The following is a 13,057-nucleotide window of genomic DNA, read 5'->3' on the forward strand; positions in this document are numbered from 1 at the left end:
TTGGGTTTCCCGTAATGTGGTAGCACATTATCCTGCCACCAATATCACCACTGCCGCATATGCAGTAAGCAAAAGGTATTTTAATTGTGGGAAAAAGTTGGTAAAACATGAGGGCCATGAAGGCAAATAATCTATAGTTTTGAGTTAATATTTGGTCTTAAAATAAACTTTCATAAAAGTCTTTTAGTTGGAGTCAATATTCCACAATATTAGCAAATCTATTAAATGTTAAGGTTTGAACTACTAGATTCAAATACTTGGATATTCGTGTTGGTTGCAAATCTACAGTTATTTGAGTTAATATCTGGTCATAAAATCCAGTTCATAAAAGTCATTTTATTGGAGTCAATTTTCCTTAATATTAGTTAGACGAAACAGCAAATATGTTAAATTGTAAGGTTGGAACTATTAGATTCAAATACTAGGATATTCCTGCTGGTTGTTGTAATCATAGAAGAAAATTTTTGGAAATTGGTGATTAATAGTGTAAGGAAAATTGTCCAAGTGTGATGTAGGAGGATTCTGCGAATCAAAGAAGAAACCGCACGTCGGAAAACATTTTAATATTTAAGCAATTTCTATTTTATTTGATATATTTAATTTTGTTTTGGATTAAAGGCCCAATAGGGTTTATTTGTTTTCTGTATTTAAAGACCTTTGGCATGGCCGTAAGGATAATCTCTTTTATTATAATAGAATCCAAAGTTTTCTTTATTTCTGGTGGACTCCAGAGCTTATCTATAGGGTTTGCGCTTGCAACCCTATTTTCATTCAAGGTTTAGCGCTTGCTATTCCTTTGGGCGGCTTCCGATTGCGTCAAAGTGGCATAATCAGTGCTTATCCTTACGTGGTCGTGTCATCCTTCTAAAATTTGTTATATGCATTACCTGTCTATTTTTTTTTCTTTCTTTAAAGCCTCGTCAGGTATTATTTCTAATCTTGAATCTCTTTAAAAATTTCTTATGGGGTGGAGGATTCGAAAGCAGAAAAATAAGTCGGGGTTAATTGGAAAAGGTATGCCAAGAAAGACAGAAAGGGGGATCTAGGACAGGTATAAAAAATTCAAGGGTGTTAAACCTAGCATTATTAGGAAAGTGGGAACGGAGATTACTTACAAAGAAACAAAGTTTGTGGGTTTAGGTTTTAAAAATTAAATATGGTGAAATCATTGGTAGAGAGTAAAATTGAGAGAATGGGGTCGGATTGGTGGCAGGACATAAAAAAGGTAGAAAGTGGGTTGTGGGATTAAAAAATGATTTTTGCGTTGTCTTTGCTATTGTTAGTAACCCATGAAGTTGATGTTGTGTTGATGTTTTGTTGTTGTTGTGTGAACATGTGATGAAACTATATTGTGGTTGTTGTTTCTTGTTGTCATGACATGTTGATTACATGAGTTTGGTTGTTATTGTTAGAAATTAATGAGGTTAGGAAGTGATGAAAACATAGTACATATATACTTGTATGATGATGAAATTATGGTATGAAATGCTTGAGTATGTTAGAATATGATTGGATATGGTTTGAGTGGTTAGGGGTTGAAGAAAATGGGTTAAAAGTGAGTATTTGTGCTCTTAACCTGTCGGGTTTGTGTTGTTGTTTTCAAAGTGAAAATTGTGTTGAAAACCCTCCTCTTTTTCTAAAATCTAAATTTGGTTCTGTTTTGGGTAAAGCTTATGTTAGAATGTCACTGCAGAGAAGAAAACTATAATCCTAAGAGTGTAATTTGAATGTGTTTAGAGATAATCAATAGTGCTAATATGAAGAAAATTTTAAGATAGTAGAGTTACTATCTAAGTATTTAGCATAATAACTCTTCCTTGATGTTTATTTTGGTAATTGCCTATATTGTAAGAAATTTGTTTACTTAAATCTCGTATTTCATTTGGTTTAGTTAACGATAAATCTCGTGTTTCGGCCGATAGTTTGAGATCCATTCAGGGTCGGCTCCCCATATGCTTGAAGAAAAGCAGGGGCTATATTGAATCTATTGTCATTGTATTCAGTCCTCTTCCAGATCCAGATAGAGATTCGAGAACATTGCCACCAGTTCGATGAAACTCGCAAGTGCAGTATAGCTCACGAGAAATGAGATACATGTCGCGACTGGTTCAAACAAGATGATGCAACTCGGAAGCTCGACACAAGGCATGACTATAAATCGGAAGGACTCACAATCTCCAATACCCGACAACATTGACCGATCCCTCGGACAAGTTTTTTACATATACTATCTGGTAATGCAGTATGAACATATAATAAATATTCATGTGCTGTCTGGCATGAGTTATTGGTAGGATGAATGCAAAATGTGATTACTTTTGTTGTTTGTAATGGATTTTGATATTGCCATGGTTACCTGCACATGTGAATAATGGTAGAGAAGATGGATATTAAATGAATTTGGTTCACTTATTGAGTATGTTGAAACAGCTTTTGGGAGAAATCTCCGTCGAAGTTTCACTTATATGGTGTAGAATTTGCATCATATAATTTAGTCGGTTTGCGAATTCTTATTGAGTAGAGTTCCTGAAAAGAGGGGGTCTGATTATTATAGATGAATTGGATGGAAAAAATTCTGTGTTTGTCTAGTGTGCAGCTGCATAGAGCTGCTGTGAACATCTTGCGTCATTCAAAGCTCCCAGATCGAGATGAAATTGGCTCACAATGAGAACCATAGTGCCAATGTAATGCCGATGTGGACGATAAAGTTTGTTAGGGCAGATCGGTGAGTCGAGATGAGACATGAATCACCATGTTAATACTCTTGATACCGCCATTTGGAAGATAAGTATTTCTCACACATTCTCCTGATACCGCCATTTGGAAGATAAGTATTTCTCACACATTCTAATGATCGAGTATGATTAGCTATTGTTTGGTTACAACGCTTTGTTTGATGATCTAATGTCATATAACTCAACTTACAATTGTATGTGTTATCTATATGTTGTGGTGTCGATTTTTGTATGTCTTGCATTGCATTTTGATTTTAGAGTTACATTTGGAAGATTGTGAAAATTGTTGGGACAAATTAGCACTGCTATGATTCGAAAGAAATTGGAGATGGCACTAACAGGATGGCCGGGAAATCAAATCAAATATCTCCTGTCTCTATTAATCTCATCGCATTCTACTTCCATTTCTATTATCTTGTTTATCTTTACCTGAAGAGTGTCATTCAAACTAGAGACAAGTTAACGAACATTCTGGCATCATGTTCCATGATTTCGGGTATTGTTTTAACATCCATCTTTTGTAGTTGTTCCCCGATTGTATTGTTCATTTGATATCATCAGCTCGTGCAATCCACGCGTACAGACCAGATTTCTGTTCGGTATGAGAAAGCCAGTCTTTTTTCCCGTGATGATCTAATTCATACGCCCTTTCAAATGACAATGCATTATATAACCCTAGCCAACTTTTATCGAATTCCACGACTGCATCTCCGGTGTGATCCGAGGAATTCCAGAGTGGGCGGACTTTACTTGGATTAAAGCCCTTGATCCGATATTCATCCCTTAGCTTGGAACCACTTTCACCAACACATTGTCTGTCATTCTCGTGAGAATGTTAACCACAATCCCAGTCCACGGCTACACAAACTGCTTTTCGGAATCAACACAAATGCCTCCATTTGCTGGTTTTATTGGATCTTCCACATTCATAATCATTAGATCCTGTTCTTCAGAAGTGTGGCCTGTTAAAGTTTCTCCTCGGTTCGACATTGTGCTTCCTGAAAGACAAAATAAGGAGTTAGTGATGGAGCAGTCGCATTGACAATTATATCATTTTTCAAAACTTGAACTTTAAGTTTTGAATAATTGCTTCCTTAACAGAAGAATAACCACCGTCATTCACAGGTTTTGATGGAGCAGTCACATTCAGAATTATATCATTTTTCAAATATTTCATTAAAGCCAGATGAGTTGCCTTCTCTTTTACACTTCTCTTTTGCGAACTACCGGCTCCAGAAGAATGTTCAAAGAGTTCCTATACACATAGCCCGTTCTTTTCAATTTCGGGCAGTATGGACAAGCGAAAGTCTCGTCTGAGATTCTCACTTTGAGACTTCCCTTATTGAGTTCTTCATAAAATTTATTTATATACAACCAACTTATTTGAGATTCTCTTGAATCAGTATCCTTGTTAGAGCATCGAGGTGCGACAGTTTCTGCATATTCAATACTGGAGAAATAAATTAACTATCCTTGTTAGAGCATCGAGGTGCGACAGTAGAAATAAATTAACTTGAACAAAATAAAATTCTTAGTATATTGTAAATAGCACGATCACCATCACCTTTATTGATGGTGCTGTCAATATATCTTTTTCCAAATATTTCAACAAAGCGAGATGATTAGCCTTATAAAAGCATGTTGTAGGAGTTCCGCGTATGCATAATCCTGTTTTCTGTGAGGACAGTAGGGACAGATGAAAGTATGCTCTGGTTTTGACATTGTGAGTTCCATTTTTGAGTTCTTCATAAGCTGTATCTACATGTCACTAACTTATATAGGTATCCTTGATAGAACAGTGAGACATAGTGAGACATTACAGTTCTTCATTTTTACAGTAGTAATTAATGTTGTTGGATTTTATATTTGTCTATTCTAGAATCAAATTAGTACCATCATGCTAATTTATGATTATAGTCACAAGTTAATGGGTAAAATTTTTGCATTGGAAATGATAAATTAAAAATAATACCTCGGTTTTTATTGATCGATACTCTTGAAAGTGGCCTTTCTTTTGGATTCTGATCAAAGATGGCTGTTTTGTCATTCTCTTCAGCCTTAAATTGTAATTTTCCCCAATATTGAATGGAGCTTTCCTCTTTGAGGTAGCCATTGTTTTCAAAGTTTTGGTTGTAAATTTTAGAAAGAAAGCATCACCTTTTTAAGCACTAATGTAAACACACTAGCATATTCCTAAGTAAGATAATTAGTGATAAATTAGGTATTCCCCAGAATTTTATTGTTCTAAATGCTTCCTCCACATTTGAGTTATTTGAGTGGTTATTCTTGTGATGACTTAAAATATTGTTGTTAATGGATCTTGCAGAACCTTTTATTGGAGTGAACATTGGAACTGAACTCTCAAATATGCCACTGCCACACCTTACTCAAGTAGTCAAAGCACAACAAATTCGATACGTTCGATTGTACAACGCTGACCAAGCTATGCTCATTGCACTGGCAAAAACAGGCATTCAAGTTGTCATAACTGTCCCTATAGCAATTGGTCAATCGAATGCTTTGGCTGCCAATTGGGTTTCCCGTAATGTGGTAGCACATTATCCACCAATATCACCGCCATTTGTGTGGCTCCGAGGTTTTGACTGCTCTACCTAATTTGGCAAAAGTTTGTCAATGCAATTAAGTACATTCTTTCAGCCCTCGTTGCATTGAATCTTGATCGCCAAGTTAAAGTCTCGACGCCCCTTTCCTCATCTATCATATTTTGATTCATTTCCACCTTCACTTGCTTTCTTAAACCGGCGCTCAATTCAGTTTTAGTCCCGACACTCAATTTTTTGCAATCTACCTACTCTTATCCCATGCTCAATATTTACTCTTACTACAATTACATGTAATCAAATGGTGTGATTCCATTAGATTATGATTATGCACTCTTCAATCCTCTCCCTCCAAACAAAGAAGCTGTTGATTCTAATATCCTTCTACATTACTCCAATGTCTTTGATGCCATGGTCGACGCAGCATGCTTTGCCATGGCTTTTCGAAATTACACCAACATTCCTGTAGAAGTAACAGAATCAGGGTGGCCTTCAAAAGGTGCATCAAAGATCCCGACGCAACAATAGACAATGCCAATAACTACAATAGCACTTACATCTAAGAACTATACAACAAGGATATAAAATCTGGGCCGTTGTTGGAGAAAAACTGGGGATGGTTGGATGCGAATGGTGTTCCTATTTACATTTTACACTTGTCTGGATTAGGAGCAGTTTTGGCTAATGATACCAGCAATCAAACTTTCTGTGTTGCAAAGGAAGGCGCTGATCCAAAGATGATACAGACTGCATTAGATTGGGCACGTGGACCCGGCAAGGTCGAATGAATAACATCACCTAAGTCAAGTGCGACAACTAACATGCACTATTGATATCATTTCACAGCATAAATCCCTGTTTTAAAATTTGTCTACATGCAGAGCAGTACATGCTAGTGACTATAAACTTTTATTTAATTTCATTTTACAGTATGTGGAAGTGTAATAGGATACGTTGATATATCAATACTTGGAAGACCAGCAATAGAAACCATTGCAAACATATATTCTAGTTGATCACACAAAGCTTCTGTTCTGGCTTCCTCTCAACTTCAAATGACTTGACATTTGCTGTTAAGCATCTGAACAAAGTAAGTATGAATTTAGACATTCCAGTAGTAATATAAAGACCAATCATGAAGGTACTAGAATACGAAACGTACAAGAATGTCTTGACCAATCCATGAATAAGATTCACATTGAGTAGTAGCTAAGAATGTTCACCTTTTTATCAAGGCAATGTGTTGTTGTTACTGGATAGGAAGACCAACAATGTCTCAATAATTCCCTGACGATTACAAAATGAGAGAATGACTATTGAAGAATTGGCCTAGATTTAACTATTGTAGTACCTTCATATTGTAACATCTTTGGAAGAATTGGCCTAGATAATAGACTGTTCTCTATGTTCCTTGACGATTACAAAGTGAGAAACTGATTAATGAGACCAAAAGGTGAGGAAGTGATTGAGGGACTAAACTTACTGACTACTCAAAAGTTTATATAACATAATGCAAACAGAATATTCGTGATGCCGTGATGAAAACATGAGAATGCGGTAATATACCATCATGTGAGTCAGTTTCCACTACACAGAAAGTTCCAATGAAAATCATCACTTCCATGATAAAAATATGCAATCGAAGAAGACAGAGAGGTAAACTTTGACAAGAATTTGTATAATTTTGATGGATATACAATATCAAAACCAGATCTGATGGGTCAGTTAAGCGATATAAAATTCTTGTTGCTAAGGGATTTTCTCAACAATGTGGGATGGATTATGAAAAAACTTTTGCTCCTGTGGTCAAGATGACCACTATTCGCACCCTTATTGTTGTCGGCACATCTATTCGTCAGTGGCATATTTCTCAAATAATGTAGAAAAAATGCTTTTTTGAATGGTGATCAACTTGAGGAACTTTATATGATTCCTTCTCAAGGTATTTCCCATAATCAAAGGGAAGTGTGTAAGTTAAAGAAAGCTCTATATGACTTGTTCCGCGATCTTGGTTTGAGAAGTTTTCTACGGTGATTATGTCTCTTGGATTTCAGCCTAGAGATCATGACTTTGCTTTATTCGCCCTTAATAACTTGTAAGCTCTGTTGGGGCATGGTGAAGGTCAGCATGTCTCTGGTATTAATCGCACTTCTTAACGAAGTTGATGTTGTCCATCATTAGTGTGGGCCAGCAATATTCTAACCTTAATAACTTGTGAGCGAGATCTTTTCCGTCAGTGTGGTTGTTGCATGCTACCTAGTGATCTCTTGCGAGTATTAGGGTGATATCGCTCTCGCCCAGGCACCTTAGCAGGGGAGTGGCGTTCCCCATTTTGTGAAGTTTCCCTGAAAGTAGGTTATACTTGGCAGATTTTCTTCCAATTTTCCTTACTTTTCCCTCATCTGATGGGAGTTCCCCTGACTGTAGATAGTGCAATATGGGTGACATCCAACTAGACTCGGGGACGAGTTTCAAGGAGTATGCCTCATCTCCCTCGATGATGGGGGAAGAGAGAGAGAGAGAGAGAGAGAGAGAGAGAGAGAGAGAGAGAGAGAGAGAGAGAGAGAGAGAGAGAGAGAGAGAGAGAGAGAGAGAGAGAGAGAGAGAGAGAGAGAGAGAGAGAGAGAGAGTCTCATGTATGATTGTTATATTGAACCCCCCGACCTTCAAGGTGGCTAGCTTGGATAAGAGATTCGCCCTGAAGTTCTATTCGCGTGGGACGTGTTCTACTTCAAAAGAGAGGAAGCGTGAGGATACATTTCGTACCTTGTGTAGATATTTTATCAACTGAGGCTCCTTGCCCTGAGACTATTCTGAGACTTTATAGGTGAGCAACTAGGAGTTACTTTTTACTTTTAATTTGGTAGCTCCCTTTTTAAGGCGAGGATCGTACCGACGATGAGAGCCTCGTATTCTGCATGATTGTTGTTGGCGATGAACTCAAACTTCAGCGCCTGCTTGGTAACTATATCACCTGGTCCCTCAAGAATTATTCCTGTGTTGTTTCCTTTTATGTTGGAGGCGCCATCCACAGATAACGCCCATTTTGAAAGGGTGTCTTCATTGATGGGCGAGTTGAGCTCAGCTACGAAGTCAACCAAAGCTTGAGATTTGATGCCCCCTCGGGATGCACTGGATGTCGTATTCTGAGAGATCTACAGACCAAGATACCGCTCTCCGTGCTAGGTTGGGTTTCTTTAGAACTTGTCAGAAAAGATAATATGGTTTTACAAGGATGGTGTGCCCTTGGAGGTATGGCTTGAGTTTTCTTGCCGCAATAACAACAACTAACACCAGTTTCTCAATCTTCATGTAGCGTGTCTAAGCGCCATTGAACACTTTGCTTACGAGCTACACATGACTATCTTCTTTGTCTATTTCTTGGACGAGGACTAAGGTCATTGCCCGCAGTGAGGATCGAGGGAGATGTGAGGAATTCTTTTACCTTGGTGAAAGCCTCCTCACACTCGGTGGTCAAGTCGAACTTCACCTCTTTTCTCAGGGCGGCGAATAAAAGGAAAGTTGTGTCGCATGTGCAAGAGAGGAGGCGAGATAGGGCGACAAGGCATCCAATAAGTTGTTGTACGTCCTTCACGTTCGTGGGAATCCTCATGTCAATGACCGCCCGACATTTATTCGAGTTGGCTTTGAGCCCTCAACTTAAGTATGCTTAAGTATCTTATATTAATTTGTTTATCCTCTATTAATATTTTTAATTTATATGATATAAAAAATTTTAACTATTGATGCAATTATTTTTAACAGGAATAAGTTAAAAATATATAATTTTATAAACCGTGACACGGGTTCCATGCACTTATAAACAGAAAAAGTCTACATGTTGATATAATTATTTTTATAAACGAAAAAAAGTTACAATCATTTTTATAAACGAGGATGTGTTACAAATATTTTAATAAAAGAAAAAAACAACTATTAATACAATTATTTTTATAAACAGAAATAAGTTACAAATTTTTTAATAAATAGACACGCGGGTTCAAGGCACTTATTATGATTGTGACTATATGAATGTTAACCAACTAAATAAATAATACAAATTTGACAAATGCTCCTTCTAGCTTGCATACATTTGGTGTGATTACCATTGATATTAAACCTGTATGAAACAGATGTGACATTTAGCATAATCCACTTGACAAACTGAAAAGATATACCTGTTTCCAGAAGAATAGTCTCCAAAGCAAACCAATCCACCACGTCATACGCCTTCTTGAGGTCTATTTGAATCATGCACCTGGGAGTTCCGTTCTTCCTAGAATAACCTATTATAAGCTCATAGGCTAGCAGAATATGATTATGTGAATTTGTTGTGCCGGAACAAAGGCCGCTTGCATGGATTGATAGTTTTATTGAGCACTTTCCCAAGCCTAGCTGTAAGGATTTTTGACACGGTCTTGTACAAAGTAGTACATTCAACTATCAGCCTATAATATTTCATGGTGACTGCCTCCATATGTTTGGAAATAAGAGTGACAATAGTACAATTAAAGGCCTTTAGCAATCTATCATTAGTGAAGAAATCATTATATGCTGCATTAATGCCATATAAATTCTCCAACTGGATTTAAAACTGTTTGCCCCATATCCATCGATACTGGGAGACTTCAAGTCCCCTATACCATTTAGGGCCTTAAAAATTTCTTGGTCGGTGATACAAAGTACTCTCTTTGCAAACGTTTATTTGTCCACAAACACTTCTAAACTTAAATTAGTGTGTGTATATCATGGTTTTAAATTGCGGTTGCGGCTGCGGATGCGGTTGCGGTTGCGGGTGTTGCGATTGCGGTTGTTGCGATGCGCATTGCAGCCGTTGCGGTGTGAATATTTATAGGGAATGTTTGAAACACAATGATAAAAAAACACTTAATCTTAAGTTTTTTCAGTAAATTAAGTTTTAAAATTCTAATATGTTGTTCTTTTGATAAAAATATTTGAAGAAACATGATTGAAATTATCTATGTGGTTTCAAATATAATTGGAGACGTAATTTTAAAATCACACGGCAATTGCGGTCCGATGCGGTTGCGGAGGCAACCGCATCCGCAATATTGCGGATGCAATTGCGGTTGCGAACCGCAATTTAAAGTTGTTTCTCATAGATTGTATAAATATTTATAAAGAGTAGATGAGTTGTTTTAATAATTGAGAAGTGTAAAATATTTAATAGAAATCATTTAAAGAATTCAAATGGTTTTTTTTTTGTTAACTCAAATCGGTTCTTTGGATGTGAATGCTCTTAATATTTTGAAAAAAATTAAAAATGCATCTTAAATGAAATGATACTTATTTAATAATTCACGTATATTCCCACAAATCACAATCATATTTTAAAATCACTTATTTGTCATGATAATTTTGTAATTTTTTACTAAACAACTCTATAAAATTATTTTATAGGGTGCATATTTATTAAACTCTAAAAAAAAATTATAAAATTTAAATAAATAATTGTTTTGGATAGTGAAATATGTTTAATTAAGATTGCTATAGCTTATAAAAAATTTGGTATAAAAAAAACAAATATTTTAATGAAATTTTCGTTTGAATTTTAAATACTTTTTAGTTGAAAATACACATATTAACAATCTTACGTGTAAACGCTTGGGATTTGAGAGTGTGCTTCTCTCAAGGTCTCAGGTTCGAAACCCACAATATACAAATTTCTTATTAAAAAACAAAAACAATCTTACTTAAGTCCATGAAATTTTGGAGATGCGTCTCCGAAATCACCCATTTTCACATTTTCAATTATTTCGGAGATGCATATCCGAAAACACACATTTTTTTGATGTTTTCGGATATGCATCTCCGAAAACAAAAACCCCCCATGGTCATGGCTTCTTCTTTCAAACACTGAACCAACCGCCAAAATTCTCAAAATCAACAAACAACAACCTCAAATTCAATGATCTTAAATATAGAGACATTTATGGAATTTCGCCACTGATTCCTAAGAAACCATGGGGTCTATATAGAATAAAGAAATTGTCATATATTTTCCCTTCAACCTCAAATTTCACCTAGTATTCCACCTCAAACTTCATCTAGTCCCACCTTATCATCTACTATTGTCCCTCAAAATATCACTATTGCACCTCCACCTATTCTTTACCTTTAAAATACTCAGACTATGATTACTAGAGCAAAATTTGGCATTGTTATATTCAGCCTACCTTACTCCTAACACATTCTAAACTTACTGGTGTTGAATAAGCTCTCAAATGTTTCTACATGGGTTGTTGTTATGAAAGAATACTATGTTTTACTTAAAAATAATACATTAACCCTTGTTGCACCTTTTTCACATTGTCATCCAATTGGATGCAAGTGGATTTTCGGGGTAAAAGAGAACCTTGATGGTACCATCAACAAGTATAAAGCACACTTGATGGAAAAGGGTTCCATCAACAATCAGGTTCTGACTTTATTAAGACATTTTTTTTAAAGTTGTTGATTTATAAATTATCAACAACCCGTTTACAAATAAATGTTGCTGCCAAGTATTGAACTCTGAACCAACAACTTTCTTAATCCAACTAGCAAATGCTAATTAAGCTACCCCACCCACATTTTCACCAGAGTTGAAACCTGTCACGGTGTGTATTATTCCTAACATTGTAGTCACAATTGCAGTCGCAAATAACTCACTCATTTAGCAGATAGATATTAATAATTCTTTTCTCAATGAAATATTAAAGGAATAAATTTATATGCAACAGCCTCCTAGGTTTGAATCCAGCGATAAAACTTTAGCCTGCAAGCTTAATAAGGCTCTTAACGGCCTAAAACAGACCTCTAGGGCTTGATTTAAGAAACTTAGTTGTTTTAGTGTTGTATGGTTACACAGCTAGTAAATGAGACACTACTTATCTCCAAATTTAACATTGAGTTTTCTTTAAAACAGCTAGGCACACTTGATTACTTTCTAAGCAATTGAAGTCTTTTATTTAACCAATGGATCTCTCTCTCTCTCTCTCTCTCTTCTAACTGGGTATCAGATTTTGCGATGCTAACTGGGATCAGATCCTGATGACTGGAGGTCCACATCAAAAGCATGTATCTACCTAGGCCCCATTATTATTTCATGGTGGTTAAAGAAACAAACACTAATTGCTTGGTCAATCTCTCTGCAGAGATACTTTGGCATCAACCTCTTCTAACTCAACTTGGTTGTAGGTTTAAGACTCCTATTTTGTGTGAGTTCAGTCTCTCTAGCTCATAATCCAACTCAGCTTAATCAAGACACCTTCCACTTGTAAAGGGGGGTGTTAGAGTTGTATTAAACAAGATATAATTAGAATACGCTATTTCAGTATAGTATAGCTGTAACTAACTATAGGCAGTTAGAGTTAGTTAGACTCTTACTCTTATAAATAGGAGACCTCCTCTTATTGTAAAGCATTGAAAACATTACTAATACAATATCATAGTTTTTTTTTTCCTTTCCCACTTCTCTCTACTTCTAATGCTTATTTTATTAAGCACTTGTGCTATAAATTGCAAACAAGTTGTTTATCCAATCAGACCCTTAATAAGTTTGAAGCTAACCAACTTATGCTAAAAATTTTAAATAAACACAATTAACATTGCTTATAAATAGTTGAGTTTGGATGAATTACATTACAATTGACTCAACAATAAGTTAAAAACTTTCTCTATTTACTTTCACAAGAACAATAATCACAATTTCTATGACAATTTCATCTTTACACAGCACTAGAAGGAAAGAAGAAAGAA

General features: G+C 35.9%; 1 pseudogene; it reads left to right on the forward strand.

The window, feature by feature from the left end:
* The first annotated feature begins 677 nt into the window (after positions 1-677).
* Positions 678-7,428, forward strand: LOC131652886 (glucan endo-1,3-beta-glucosidase 2-like; annotated as a pseudogene).
* The last annotated feature ends 5,629 nt before the right edge of the window (positions 7,429-13,057 follow it).

Source organism: Vicia villosa, linkage group LG2, assembly GCF_029867415.1.
Source record: "Vicia villosa cultivar HV-30 ecotype Madison, WI linkage group LG2, Vvil1.0, whole genome shotgun sequence".
Classification (NCBI taxonomy): Eukaryota; Viridiplantae; Streptophyta; class Magnoliopsida; order Fabales; family Fabaceae; genus Vicia; species Vicia villosa.